The 14,164-nt window shown below is 51.9% G+C and overlaps 1 long non-coding RNA gene across 5 annotated transcripts in view; it reads right to left on the reverse strand.

Annotated features, from left to right (window-relative positions):
* Nucleotides 1-2,208: 2,208 nt before the first annotated feature.
* LOC121074093 overlaps nt 2,209-14,164 on the reverse strand; it is a 49,518-nt gene continuing 37,562 nt past the window's right edge. For 4 of the 5 annotated variants that reach the window (XR_005822112.1, XR_005822115.1, XR_005822111.1 and 1 more), the window contains 2 exons: nt 9,468-9,583; nt 2,209-2,604 (listed from right to left, as the gene is read on the reverse strand). This is a non-coding gene — a long non-coding RNA (uncharacterized LOC121074093). The remainder of the gene's footprint in view (nt 2,605-9,467; nt 9,584-14,164) is intronic. The other variant, XR_005822113.1, reaches the window with a different exon arrangement.

Genomic DNA, 14,164 nt, shown 5'->3' on the forward strand with positions numbered 1-14,164 from the left:
AACATTTGCATTAGCTAGAGCAAGTGTTTGCAGACGCTGAAGTTGCAAGCATCTTCCCAGGCTTTGGTGTGGTCCTGCTGGACGGCCACGGCGGCGAGATCCTGCACTGCCCCGGCACGCAGCCAGCCCCCGGAGCCCAGCAGGGGGTGTTTGCGGTGCTGGTGCAGACGCCCAGCTTGTTCTGCCGCATCACACACATGCACACAAGCTGCACGGCGCTGTGTTCACTTACCACCCCGTGCCTGCTGCACGTGGCAGCACTGTGGCACGGAAATGCCTGCTGTCCTGACTTCTCCTGCCTCCCCCGAGTGTGACCATGGGGGTGAGACCTCATCCGGGCTCATTCGAAGTGCCCCAGTGCTGCTCAGCCCCTTCGTCCTGCTCACCCTCTCAGGAGCCTCTAAAGGAGCCCTGTGCCTCTATCACCCCCAAGCCATGTTCTTTCAGTGGCCCAGTGGCTAACATCTGCCACAGCACCCCTAAGGCTCCTTTTCACAGGACCACAGCCCACACAAGCGTTTGACACAGGCACAGACTTTACCCAGACATTAAGACACGATGAATCGCAGCTCTGCATCTCCAAACTATGCCACCACACGTCCCCGGGTGATGGAGCAACCCAACCTCAATGCACAGGAGGGAAGTAAAGCTGCACTGAGGCACTGGCCTTCCCCAAACTCCTGGCTCACAGCCTTTCCTCATGGTGGGTAGTCCCCTAGGCTCCTTTTAACCACAGCCCCCAGGAAAGCAGCCACTTCCCCCAGGCCAGGGCAGGCAGAGGAACACCACCTCTGAGCCAAGCGCTCTGAAGCCTTCCTCCAGCCTGGTGCCCTGTCCCACGGAGCTGGATGGCAGCATGACCCTGTTCCAGGGGCAGTGGCACCCAGACACTTCATCCAGCCGAGATAAAATTCATCCACCCACAGCTTGCTGTCCCCTCTGTGCTCAACACATCAGCGCTGCAGGGAAGAAAGGAACAAACATTCCCTTGTAAGTGGATTTCATTTTGGTATTAGCCATTTAGAGATTATATCCATTTCAATTTGGGCAGGGATCCAAGGTTAACATCCCTGTTCTTGTTAACAGTGCTACAGAGCCTAATGCTTGCAGAACTCCATCAGCTCCCTTTACATCTTAATTGGAAAAGTCACTGCAATGTTGCGCCAGGACAAGGAGAAGGGAAAGGCAGATTTGGGTAGGGGGGCTCTACTGTTTCCCAAGGATTCCTGGACACATCACTGTTCTCTGTCTGCCACCCATGAATGCAGGCATCCCAGACTGTTATTGTACAACCCCAGAGTGTTCAGACGCCAAGGAAATTTCAGACTTTCTGTTGTCTCCGCATGGTCAAGGAAGGAAGACCTCTGCTCTCCTACCTCACAACCCCCGGGAAGACTGTAGGTAGTGCCTACACAAAGCAATATGCCAGAACAGTGACTGCAGAGGATCAGACACAACCAACATTTGACTCCAGAGAGCATCCTGTCACAGGAGGATTTCAAGTCCCAGCATCTCTGGGACAGCAGGCACACAAGTCCAGCTGTTATGAACTGCAGCAGAAGCTGCTCTTTAGCAGCCTGGGGCTCCAGCCACCTGGAGACACCCCCGAAAGCAGCAGAACGGAGCACGCTCTGGGTAACAAGGAGCACAGTCTTGGCTGGTAGGCTTGCCGGTCTGGAAGGATTTGGCTACGTACCAGCAGCCACCTCGCCGGCAGGAGACAGTCTTCTGACCCCAGCACCTGGGCAGGAAGGCAGCTTCTTCGCCCAGGGCAAAGGCACAAACGGCTTTCGCTGAGGTGTTCTCGGATTAGCTCCCGCCAGTCGATACTGGCGGCGTGAATTATTAATCAGCGTGTCATTCAGCGTCAGAAGCGGATATATCCCCTCCGCACAGGAAAAAAGCTTTTAGCAACACACCCGTGTCGGCGAGCCCGGGGCGCGCTTGCCAGGCGCTTTCTCACACCTCCCCGCAGAGCCGCTGCGAGCCGGCAGGAGGGGACCCGCGGCACCCTGCTCGCTGCCGTCTCCAGCACAAAACCACGCCGGCCCCACGCACCTCCTCTCCCGGATCCAGTGGCTGCATTAGCTCAGCACATCCACCTGTCACGCAAGCCACTCGTTTGGAAAATTATTCTGCTGGAGCATCGCTGAGGACACCTTGCCAGCGAAATATCAGACAACATCAGGCGGTGTTTACTTGCTCCAGTGCAGATACTACACATTTATTATTTACACTTTTGCAGCGTATTTTTAGAGTTATGTCAATAATATGGAGAGTTATCATGTGATCTGTTTGCAGTCAGTCAACAACTGCCACGAATCCCAGTTTGCCTGAGGAATTTTAGGACAGGGATTTACCATTTCACATGGGCTAATCCACAGCACAAGGAACAGGGGATCTGAGAGGCATTTGTCTGGATTCGCCAGACCTCAAATTGAGTTTGTATTGCTTACCTCTCCTGCTTCCGAGAGCGCTCCGAGCAGAGCCAGCCCCAGGGGAAAGGAAGGCTCCTGAAATGGTGTAATAATGAAGCCTAGAAGATCGCCCTTGGTCCCAAGTGTTTGAAGAGATGGTTGGGCTGATTTTCACAGACAGTTCCAGCTGTACTTAAAACAAGATAGAAATGAGAAACTGATTAGGCCATGCTGAACAGTCCTACTCCCTGGTCATGCCTATAGTTCAATCAATCAAAACTGGCACACTGGACGCTAGGCGTAAGTGCAAAACCCCTGTTTACTGCTCATTTGTGAACAAATAAGATGCAAAGTATTGCCTAGATGGCATCTCTTGAACTGAAGGGCTCTGCACGTGTGAGTACAGGAGTTCCTTCACACCATGACACCGGCTGCATGCTGCCGAGCCAGAGCCACCCTGGTGTCACAGCTGTCCACGTCCTGCCCTGGGCCAGTCAGCTCTCCTACGCAGCGCCCAGTGGGAGAGGACAGCCCAGCCAGCCTGGAAGAACTTGGGGAAGACCAGGCCAGCACATTTTCTCCCATCTTTTTTGGGGACTTTTGTCAGAGGCTGGGAAAGCAACAAGCCTTTCCAACCCAAAACACGACATGAGCTCATTATTCCCCCTGTTAAGAGCTGCTTAGCACTGAAATTGCAAATATTCTCCCCGAATAGGTACCTGAGCACGTACCTTAAATTGCTTCTTTTTGAAGTGAGATTTGTATATCTAGAGGAAATAACTTCAGAGAAGTCCCCTGGATGATACAAGCTCTATACCACCTAAGCACAGCGTAAGGACTTCCACCAGCTGAGCTGGCCAACCACCATTTCCCTCTTCCAAATCCAACTGTGATGGACGGCTTTGAGTGCCAAGGAGCAGTAGTTATCCCAAAGAGTTTAAGACATTGTTCAAGAGCTTGAATTAATAGCCAGACTCCAGGTGGCAAGGCATGCATCATCTCTAGCAGCAGCTCTCTGAAGTAGAAAAATTAGCCCAGGACCTTTCCCCACTCACATTTTTGATTATCAGAAGTGCCTTGGTAGTTCTGGCTGAAAGACCAAAGCACCTGGCCAGACATCTATACAAAGCCACGAGGTATTTTAGCAGCTGCGCTCTGCTGCCGGTCCCATTTCCAGCAGGAGAAAGGTTTAAGATTTGGTTCCTGAAAAGCCCCTTTTCATCAGCCTTGGGCTGCACTGGTCTAGTATTCAAACCGACTGCAGCTCCGCAGCAGGGATCTGAATACTTGGCCAGGTAATGAGCACCAACGCAGTTGTTTTTATCTTATTCAGTCAACGAGAACATGGAAATCAATTTTTCCCAATCTCAGTTATGGCTAGAAATCCATTCCTTTTAGGCCAGCTACAGGATTAATCTATTGAATGGTTTGCAGGCATTTTGCTGACATATAAACATTTTAAGAATACATTATACTTTCCCCCCTCCTAGTACAGCATTAGCGCTTTTTTTTCCCCTCCTGTAAACATCTTTGTTCGGGAATCCACGAGACAGGATGTGGAAATGCATCCGTGTCTTGCAAGCAAACCCTCACGTCTGCAAAGTTTTGCACTGCATTTAAATCCCCAGTGCCGGGCCATGTCAGAAAAAGCCCAGAGCTAGGGAAGCACAAGGCATGCCAGCAGAGAGCCTGTGCTGAACTGCCTTTACGTAGCCAACACCGAACAAAGCCTCAGGAGATAAAATAAATTATGTAAATTCCACCTGCAGTGGAAGCCCTGACCCAGACACCTGCCGGTGTAACGATCAGAGGATCTCTCCTGTCTCTTCAGCTGGCTTCAACATCTAAAAAGCCACCCTAACATCTATCATGACAGTGGTCTAGCGTAATTCTATCAGCCGTGATAAGAGGGGCAGCTGACCACAGATTATTCTCCTCACACAGAAAATTGAGCATCTCATCACTTCTGGCCTTTATTTTGCCCTCCAGATAGTTCCTTGCCCTGTTCCCAGCAGGACCACAAAACAGTCTGCAAACTTTCCAGGAGCTGTGCTGGATGGTGTTTTTCCCATTTTACAGGCATGGAATTAGAGGCAAGTTTTCCTCTTTCACCAGCATAATCAGGCCTTCCAAGGCAAAGAAAAAACTGAAAACGCCGTACTTTCAACACTAGAACAACTCAGGGTTGTTTCCCACTCAAATCAAGAGACACTTTGTTCCAGCAACTGCATTTACCCACTTGAAAAAGAATCTAAATTTTCATTTGGCCAATATCGCAGCTTTTCCCCACCCACTCTCCAGATGTCAGGGTTGTTTGTAAAAGTTTCCACAGGTGATGAATTTCAGGCCAAAGGCTATGATCTGTTTTAAAATGTTCTTCTCAAAATTTGATCTGGGCAGAGGTATCAAAACGGTTCTGGAACAACAGAGGACCATAAAGCAATTATGTGCCATGCAACAGGACAGCAGAAAGTGAACGCATCCATCTCACCACAGCTGGCCTTTCCTCCTCCAGCAACCCGAGTCCAACAGACTGTGCAGATCCATTTCTCATCGTTGTGGAGGACACTACAGGTATTTCCGAGTCGGTTAATACTCGCTTTGTTATAACGTCTTATCCTGGCCAGAAGGGACATATCTAGTTATAAAGATGTGGCAGCCCTGCTTGCTTACCTACAAAAACACTCTACGCCCTCCAGCACATCAAGGAGGGAGCAGAGGTGCTGCTGAGCTGCCCCCACCTCAACACCCTGTCTGGTGCAGAAAGCAGTGGAGACCTTCAGCACGAGTACAGGAAAGCCACCCCTTTCTTTGCCTCGAAATGCTGAGCACAGAAGGGAGAGCAAGAGAACGGCATCGTTCACTCAGCACCTGATCCCTGCTGAACGCAGCTGGCCATGGACAGTGACCTGGATACCTAAATGGTTCTACATTCACCTGCAGCATCAAATTCTCCACTCTAATTTCTCTCAAGGGCTCTTGGGTTGTCCATGAAATACATCTCCAGGCCTGTCCACATTGTGGTCCCCTCCTTTCCCCAACATCTCTCTTCAAAACATTGCCCCTCTTTGCTTCTCTATCATTCCCCTGCAGTGCTGAGGTAACACTGTGCTTGCTTTCCAGCTAGAATCCAGCGTCCACAAGTGGATTCATCTCACCCAGCTCCCAGCACTCGCAGCAACGCACCTCGTGGACCCTCTGGATGGTCTCCAGGGGCCATCAGCAACATCCATCAACAGGTAAGCAGCCCTCCAAACAGCACTGCTGTAGGCTGAAGCAGGTTGTCTTCTGGCTATCCCTTGCAAGTCTTTTGGCCTCACCAGCACACGGACCATGCACAAAGCACAAAACCCCCCCCACCACTCTGGGATGCAAGGCCCCTCGTAGGGCGAGTGACGTGAACGTGCTGTGCTTTGTCTGGAGGGGAGTAGGCGATGCTCAAGGACTCCTTTGTACTACCACATAGCATCACTGGAGAGCTTCCATCAGGTTCTCTCATCTTGCCAGGACATCCAAGACAGATCCACAGTAACTGAATAATCAATTAATCCTTCTGTAGAGCTCCATTTACATAATGAAAACGCAGCCTCCCAGTATACCACTATTTCTCAGTTGTCTAGACTAATATATCTGTCCTGTAGTTGGAGGGGGGAGACCTAACACAGCTTCTATTACGGGTGGCAGAGTTCCAGCTGAAGTCACGTGGTGGCCATAAAACTTCTATTGATTTCATGTAAGCATTTAACCCTAGCAGAGCGTGTATTCCTCCAACAGCCCACAGCGGACGCTGCATCCAGCAACCCAGGCTGAATTACAGTTGCACCTCACCTGGAGCTTGGGGAATCTCTTCCCTTTCTCTCTAGCTCTGACAGGCTTCACTGCGCACTTTGAAATGCGGCAGCAAGTTTGGATTGAAGTTCAATACCTGCAAGTTCTCAGACCGCAGAGGTGGGTCGTACCCTACAGACCACAACGAAAAACAAAACAACAGAGTCTTCTTCCAGACTGAAGACCGTGAGCAGCGGTGCTGAAAAAAAACCTCTTTCTCCACTCTACTCTGGGCACCGGTGGCATACTGCAAGCCAGTAGACAGCGGAGAGCGCGGAGTTGAATTAAAACCCTTACTCTTGCTCTTCCTTCAACTCTCGCCTCCATAAATAGGGTATGAAGAACAATCAGTGTCTCACAGCGGGGCCCATTCGCAGCCGCTGGCTCCCAGCCAGGCGAGGCTGGCTGCAGACGGGCGATCGGCAGAGGAGGCTGAGGTTCAGCTGCAGTCCTCGGTCCTCCCGCAGACTCCTGCGGGTCAACAGGACTTATCTCCGAGCCCACAAAGCCGGTGCAAGGCTCCCGTCAAATCCCAGCCATTGGAAAGGGCACCGAATGTCTGGCCTGCACTGCCAACGGCACAGCTGGGGCACTGGAGATAGAGAGACAAAGCTTTGTCAGATGTTCTCCTGGGCAGGACCGTCTGTGTGCAGTGCGACAAGCCCTGAACCAGCACGCAAGGCTACAACTGCTTCAGTAGCGGCACTGGATCTGCATTTATACATTTCCATAAGAGCGTGCTTTAAGCGAGTGTGCTCTGCCCTCCTCTGCTTGCTACAGGTTGTCACTTCCAGAAGTCCAGGCAAATTCATGCATCTCGTCCGAGGGACTGCGTTGTGTTTTTCTGATGACAGCCACCTAACACAGACCCAATGACTTCTGGCCGTTGCCCTGACCAGGGCGCGCACACAAATCAGCCGCTAATTGCAGCAGCCTAACACTGCAGCTGGCAATAAGGACGCCGATGCCAAACCTCAGGGCTCCCCGCAACCAGCTGACAGCGATGCTGAGCACAACTTGTCCCCGTCTGAGCAAGCAACTGTTCAGTCAGCAAAGGCAGCTCCCCCAAGGCACTGTCCTGACCCAGCACCATTGTCAGAGGAGACGAGCCCTTGGTGGCACACACACAGAGCACCAAAAGCATCCCACACGTAAGCAGAGGCTGCAGCACGCTGAGAGCCACGAACTGCCACACTTAGGGCCGAATGGGTTGGCGAGACGCTGCGGGGATGGGACAGCCACCAGGCCAACTGAGTGTCAGGAACACATCCCTAAAGTCTTCTATCTCCCCCCTGCCCAGCCAAGCACAGGGACAGAATTTGCTTTGTGTGCAAGCGAGTGTTTGCCTTGACATTTGTAGGTCACTGGAATCAAAAGGTTTGGGAAGGGGAAACTTCAAAATCCTTGAAAGCTCACAGCTCTGTTGCCAGGACACCCTGGTCTCAAGCTTCCACGCTTCCTTCCGAGCCTCCCCATGCCCACCACACCGCCCTTCTCCCTTCTGTCATGGGGCAACTTCTCAGCTAACAGCCCTCTCTCTCCTCATCCCCTACCTGATCTTCCAAATGGAGTCCAAATGGTGCTTCCATGAAATAAAACGAGCACATCTCTGTTCTGGTCCATGGAAGCTCTAGGCTTGTTTCTTAAATGTCCTTTGAAGAATTGAGGCCTGCTGGGTTTTCACTATCCTCCTTGCTCCTCAAAAAGCGAATTCCAGTTTCTGCAAGCAAAGGTCCCTCTCTGAGCTCCAAGGAAACAGCAAAGTGCACAGTAAGTTAGGTTTCCAGAGCTAATTCCTTTAAGTTTCTTCAGAAGCACATCTAAGGGTGGCACATCTGGGTGTATACGTGAGGGTGTGCCTCTCGTGGGTTTTGTGGATTTGTTTGCCAACTTCTCCCCCCAGAGTCACCTTCTTCGAGGAGCCACACCACAGTGTTAACAGAAGAGCAGGGACTCCCTGATTCCAGGGCATCCCAAGGCTTCAACCACGAGAAGAGCCCTGGGCTACTGTGATGTTGCTCTCCACAAACAGGAGGACTAAGTGTCAGAGTTTTCCAGATATGAAGTGTTCCTCTGCATACTGTTGCCCAAGGATGACACAAAGCGAGTCCTTTAGATTTAGCAGCCCTGTATGCCCCAGATGTAAGTTTCGGCACAGATTCCAAAGCCTGGCCTGCTACTGCCTTCCTAGATAGCAGTCATGCTCCTCTGTGCTTCTGTCAAGGCTTTCCTTGCTTTGCCCCTTTTGTCCTACGTTTCCCCAGGGGGTTGTTGCAAGCACAAAGACAGCTCCCTCTGAGAGCGCTCAGAACGGCTGCCTTGCACAACAACTTTCTCTGCAGGTCTGGAGCTCTTGAGAACAGCCTACATCTGGTATGACGCGTGTTTGGAGTCGCCCCCAGCTCCCAAAGGACAGCCTGAGCCAAGCTTATGTTACCAGCACCAGAAGCATGTTCCCCACTTCCTAAACGTTGCATCAGAGCACACAGTGTCAGGAGCATTTGGAAATGCATCGAAGCTGCCTCTGCATATGTGTGTCAGAGGACACGCACGCATCCCGTCTGGAAGCTAGAAGAACGGCCATCTGCCTTCCATTGTAAACTGGTGATGGTCACAGATTCTCCCTGTCGCTTTGGCTACTGCACGCTGAGATGTGCCCAGCTCCACAGCGTGCTCCAGAGCCATCTCCTGGCTGAAAGGGTAACAGTCGTGGAGAAGAAGGGAAAAAAAAAAACCACTATCAAATGCAACCAACCCCCAAACCCGAGGCATTTGCTTTATGGCTGGGATGCCCCCTCCAAATCGGGTTTCAGCCTCCCTTCAGTTCAGGCAGAGACACCACCCTGTTCCCATTCGTAAATACAGCCCCAGATCCAGGCTGCTGTGGGGACCTTACTGCTGGAGAATGTTTTTCCCCTGCAGTGCTGTCCACCCTGCCACCCCGGCTTCAGTGCAGGTGTGTCTGATGTCTGTGTTCAACCTGGACTTTCAGCTAGAAAGCCAGTCACGGGCACGCAGTTGGATGCAGATGCTGCAGTGCATGTCCAGCACACCGTGCAGAGGCAGGGGAGGTGGTGGGCACCAAACAACGAAAAACATCAAGACTGAAGCTGAACCTTTGCACTCAGGCACGCAAAGGCCATCACTCACCTTTTGTGTCCCACCTGCATTGGCTCACAGGCAGCACAGACCCACCCTGCTCCCCCAGCTTAACATACTCACCTGCATCTGCCACTTCTGCATCAATTTCCACTAGGGCTCTTCCTTTTCTGCAGAAGATCTGTGTCATTGCTTTATCAAGGTCTGCTCAGCAGGAATCACACTAGATCTGCTCTCTTCTAGCACAGTAAAAAAAGAACAGGAGATCGTTATTCAGAAGTTAGGTCCCTTGGTTCACCATCACAGAGCAAGAACATTTTCTCAGGCCACATCAGGGCCAGACCCTGCTATTTGATTAGGTTTGTTTTCCAGCAAGGCTGTTGTGCAAAGCATCCAGGCAGTTGTGCTGGCTTTGGGAGAGCAAAATGCAGTATATGAGAAGTGTCCTTGCACAGCAGATATTCGTCAGTCCTACCAACGGCAGGTGAAGACATTATGCCTAGATCCTTCCCTCTGATGGCCAGGTAATGCCCTTCCCACTGGATGCTCCTTTGCACAGCAAAGCGTACATCAGCTGGCTCTCAAAGAACAGACTGGAGACGCAGGGGCCAATTAAAGCACAGATTTAAACCTATTTAAGCCAAGATTGTGCACACAAACTGGTAAAAGATCATATTGAACCCTTACAAAATATCTTCTTACAGTATTTAGGTCAGCTGTAATGAAAGGCTTTTCTGTTGAGTTCATAAGAACAGGCCCGGCCTCCAAAAACAGAAGACGGCGACCTTCTATCCCAGTGCCAGGGAGCTACAGGACATTGTACCATCAGCCCCAACCCACATAGCCAGGAAGCCAAGCACCACATCTCTAAGCAAGGAACGGCACCCGTACCATGAGGCCACGTGCCCTGGGCTCATGGAAAAACAGGAGCGAGACGAGAGCCTGGTGGCTGAGCCACGCGTTGAGGCCTCAGACGGTGGGGAGAGGAGAAAGGAGAAACCAGGAACACCTTCTGTTACTGAAATATGCCTGTATACTTTTATAGACATGCGTGCACACACACACAGGAGGTAACTACAGTATCTTGGCCTTTAACAGCAAAGGCAGCTGATAGGAGGCGCAGGAACATGGCTAAAATCCAGGCCTACCTGCCGAGTCACGCCAGCAGGCCGCTGGTGCCTCAGCGCCGACCACCTGAAGGGACCGACCACCGTGCCTGTTCCCCACACTGCCCCACCGCCATCGTGGGCAGGGCCTTGTACCACATGGAAAACACGCAGGAGACCTCAGCCGACCACGGCTACCCCATTCCTGAGAGGATCCTGCAGCCTCAGAGGGCAAGGACTCTACAGACTGCCTCCTCACAGGCCTCCAGGAGACAGTCCCCGCTAAGCCTCACCACAGCGCTGTCCCCAAAGCCCTGTCACCGAGGCTCAGACCCACGGCCTGTCTCCTCCTTCCACCCAGCAAACCCATCCCTACAACCAAGGTGCGCTCCCCACGTGCAAGGGGTTAAATAAACCCGAGCAGCCTGCTTGATCCCCAGTGTGACACCCGACTGAGGGGACGACCACTGACCTCGAAGGCCTGCAGAGAAGAGGCAACGCACGGCTAAAACCCCCCAGCAGGGAAACCCAAGGAAGCCAGAAATCCGCCCACCACGTACTCTTCAAACAGGCAGAAATGTGCCAGACGAGCAACGTAGCCAAGAGTGACACCGGAGTCCTTATGATGTAAAATCTCTTCCCATGTTGCAGCATGTTGACCTGACAACATGCCATCAGAATTTTAAATTATGTATCTAAAAGCCCTTCTCCCTGTCAGCCAGCGTTTGAACCTGAAGCGAAGCCGGCAGCGGAGAAGAGCAGACAGGAGAGGTAATTACCCACGGTCTCCTCCAAGAGCTGACAGAAAGCAGGCCCCGTGCTGGAGATCCTGGCCTCATTATGGGCTCTCCTGGAGGCTGCAGCTGCTCCTCTCCGCGGTCAGACGTGAGTCACAGCGTTGCGGAGGAGAGAGCAGCGCTCCTGTGAGCTCATTAATGGCTGCAGGGCCCATCAGCCACAGCACAACCGCAGCCACGCTGGTGTTTGAAGCCAGAGCCCCAGCTCTGCGCTCGAACTTCAGAGGAGGAGCAAAAGCCAGCCACCAAGTTGGCTTGCTCGATGCTGTGGCATTTCTAGTATAGGAAGGGGGTTCTCCAGAACCACTGTGAACTTCAGAGCTAACAGAAAGTGATGGGGAAAACTCTGCCCCTTCCTCATGAACAGCAGCAAGACAGAAAATGTAGTAAGATTCTACATAGCTGCTGGGGAGCAGATTTAGAGACCATACCAACTTCTGCACCAGAAGCACTTCCCAGGGAGACAGACACTTCGTCCCAGGAGAGCTCCAAAAAAAGCCAGGGTGTCCCTGCAGCTGCACGTGCCACCCCTGCTCTGCGGCTGGCAAACCTGCAGCATCAGCGACTGGAGCCCCCTCCTCTGGCCCCCCAGCAGCCCCAGCTGGAGGCTCCTTCACGTGCTTCTCCAGCAGCCTCTCCTGGAGGTGACCTTTACCCACCTGCGGATCCCAGGGGACAGGAAGGTAATTCCAGCTCTCAGCGCTGCCCGAGCTGCTGCTGCCCGCCTCCCCAGCCATGCCTATGCTGCGAGGCCGTGCAAGCCCGTGATGGATGGCTGTCTGCGAGGGGCTGAGCCACTCAGCCCATTCGACGGAGAAATGACCAGCTGGACCTGAACTAGAGACCTGGAGAACAAAAGGTGATCTGTTCCAGCCACCTCACCCTCTTCCTGGCAAGGGACTGGCTCAGGGAAGTAAGTGGACTGAATAGCAAAGCAGCAGGGAGGGATGAAAAAATGGCCAAATCGTGCATGGGTGTAAGAAAACCCTTTGCCCCTTCGCTCCAGGGAAGAGACCTGAAGCACGTGAGGCCACCTGAATACCAAACCACAGAGATGCAGCGCTGACGGAAGACTTGCAATGCAATGCATAAATTTCCCTTGGTGCTAATTGCCCTTCTGGCTGGCGGCCCAGGCTGAGCTGTGACAGAGCGAGCGGCCGGGGACGCAGCACACCTCTCCGGGGAGCGGGACACCGCAGGCTGCAGCAAGCCCGGCTCTCCCCACGGAGCCAGGAACGAGCAACCTTTGCCTCCAACAGGTAACTAACAGCTTCCTTTGGAAAAACACAGACCGCCCAAAACCAAAACCAGCAGCAGTTGTTGCGTCTCTAGCACGGCAAGCAGAGCTCAATTTGCAGTGCTGGCACTGCCTGCCCTTGGATTCGGGGAGCGCAGCGCAGAGCCAGGCAGAGGGAAGATGTGTCAGACAGCCGCGGACAGAGGACAGGAGGGGAACATGTATGCATTAAAAGGGTAATGTTGGCATATTATAGGCAGCAAGTTTAATGACAATCATAACGCTAGAGAGTTTTGGAAGGGACATATACCCCAGGGCTTCAACTGACCTTTGAAAGACAGCGAGAAGAAGGGAAGTGAGTCACCGTCACTGCCACCTGCCCTACAGTTTCCTCCACCTTCCACTAAAACACCGGGCTGGAACCATCACAAACACCAGCCTGACTCAAATGGATCTTGGTTCAGCTCCTGTCATTCCTCTGTGCCTAACCAGTTAATACAAATAATTTTCTAAGTCTTTTTTTTTTTTTTTTAAGTTTAATTTTTTTCAGAGCCATTTTCTGCCTCTTTCTCTCTTCTTCCCGATTCCCTGTCCCAGCCATGTTTCAATACAAACCAAATTATAGATCGCACTCTTACAAAAAAGTTTAAGAGTCACTTCACCCTCTGCTTCATCCCAAAACGGTCTGTGCATCTCAGGGGACAGCTGGGGAATGTGGCAGGGAGGACAGCTGCAAGCTTTTGGGTGGCTAATCGAAGCTCTGCTCAACCTGACTAAGCTCAAATCCTGTTCGCAGTTGCAAGGCAATTTGGGCTCCGAGCGCTGATGCACAGATACATATGCCAAGCCACACAGTCCTCCCGGCACCCCTTCAGCTCTCATCACGCTCACGGCTGCACCGTGCACACTAACAGCTTTCCCACCGAGCTCAAGGGACCAAGATCAGACTTCAAATGCCTCCAAGAAAGCCTCGTATTTCTTTCCACCACATGTCCCACGAGGATCTGTTACACAGGCGGCTTGTTCTGCCCTCCCGGTTGGGGCTGTGCTCAAGGAGTCTTAAAATGGAGCATAAACTCCTGCCTCCTCCTCTGGAAGTACACATCCTCCTAGAGGGATCGGTGGGAAATTTCACACAGGGTTAGTTTTTATGCTTTGAATATTCTGCGAGGTTTGTGTTCAATTTCCCGTCATAAAGTTTTAATGGGAACCCTTTGAAATTGCCAGCTTTTCTGATAAGTCTTCAAAGAGAAATTGTCTGTCTATGCAAAACGTGGCGAGGTGCATCCAGATTGTATCTGGGGCACTGTCTACAGTCTTTAGTTTAAGGAAGAAAACAAACCAGATATGCAAGTTTTAGCAAGATTTTTTAACCGTAATGTGTCAATGTTTCTGTCCCACGCTTGCAAGCCTGATAGCTGCAAAATCACCTTTATCAAATATACATAATCCAGGATTTTGGCTGTCTCCTGCGGTGGGAGGCAGGGAGCTAAGTGCACACAGTGCACGCAGCTGCCACCACCCAAAACCCACCTCCCTCACAGATCATCCAGCCCCCTCTCTCACTGCTAGAAACGCCGCTTCAAAAACTCTTAGAAATACAGAGAAATAAAAATCTTTGTTGAGTAAATTCACTATTATGCTACCTAACAGGCTGGAAAAGTAAACCCGTGTCTTCTC

The sequence above is a fragment of the Cygnus olor genome, chromosome 8, assembly GCF_009769625.2.
Source record: "Cygnus olor isolate bCygOlo1 chromosome 8, bCygOlo1.pri.v2, whole genome shotgun sequence".
Lineage (NCBI taxonomy): Eukaryota > Metazoa > Chordata > Aves > Anseriformes > Anatidae > Cygnus > Cygnus olor.